The sequence below is a fragment of the Thunnus thynnus genome, chromosome 4 (genome assembly GCF_963924715.1).
Source record: "Thunnus thynnus chromosome 4, fThuThy2.1, whole genome shotgun sequence".
Classification (NCBI taxonomy): domain Eukaryota; kingdom Metazoa; phylum Chordata; class Actinopteri; order Scombriformes; family Scombridae; genus Thunnus; species Thunnus thynnus.
The window spans coordinates 28,143,833-28,145,167 of NC_089520.1; positions in this window are offsets into that span (position 1 = coordinate 28,143,833).

Sequence of the window (1,335 nt, forward strand, 5' to 3'; positions counted from 1 at the left end):
CAATAAATCTTTTCAAGTTGATGAGGAATGTGCCTTTATGCAAACAGCCCTGAACCCAATGCAGTATTAAAGTTGTAGACCTTTAAAAAATTAAAATTACCCCACACAATTGCCACATTAAACATCATGATCCAAAAAGCGAAAGAATTGCTTTTTAATTGTAGTATGTTCATTTACTAAACCTAATTTCTGTATAACAATTATCTAGTCTTCTGTGCGAGAGCTTCAAAGAAAGAGCACCGGCACACTTTAATAAAACGACTGGATGAATTTGGGGGTAAATGCCTGCCCCCCTCCACCCCCCCACCCCCCACCCCCCCCTTTTTTTTTTGATTTCTGCATGGCTCTCCGATTGTTTCGACTGTTCAGGCAAGCTTCCGATCGCTTTTCTGCAGCCCACATTTATTGTATTGTTTCCACCTCAACGAATGCAAAACGCGGATATTTTTTTCTTTTGTTATAATAGGCATCCAAAGGGTTGGTCTATTGTGGAGGATTATGTGAGGCAGAAGCATACATGGTCCAAGTGAGCGGCAAAAACCTGTTTCAGAGAACGGATTCGGCTTATAGGCTCCTAGAAACGCTTTCCAAAACGACACATACACTTATTTAATAAAGAAAGCACATTTCTAATGCAACATAGATAGACTTTGAGCATCACATTCACAGTGTCAGCGCATATTTCCAGCAGTTTCTCCCGCCCTCTCCCCCCCAGCCCACCCCCCAAAATCCGACTTGTGATCCTTGTGCAGCAGAAGTACCAGCAGTGACATTTATAACATTTTATCCAGTCATTAGGATTGGGCGTTATGTGATTTATTTAAAAAAGTAATGACCCATTCAGCCTTTTATGGTGCATTGTGGGGCTATTTTATTTACTTAACAAACAGTACAGTAAATGGAAATTAGGCAACTCGAGGTCATCTTCAATAACACAATTAGTATGCTAATTCATTACAGAACGAACAGCTTTTTCATGGCAAAAAAATAAAAAATTAAAAAAATACTCCACTTATCGAAAGTGGGTCGATTATATGTGCAATTAATTCCAGCTCAACCATGAACTAAGTGTTGATTCCGCTGGGGATAAAATCCTTTTAACGACTGATCATGAGAAGCCTCCCTGTTTATAAGAATGAACGGAAAACATTACGCTTTTTCCTTTTCTTTTGTGCGTGTTGTAGATGTTGGTCTTGATATTTTATTGTGTGTGTGAAGATGGAAGTCGGTGTGTGATGTAGCCGGGCTCAGAGGCATATAGGCGGCAGAACATGCGCAGTGGCCGCTTGTGCCATATTGGAAGGAGGTCGTGAACGAGAGCTGCGTCAAGCTGAC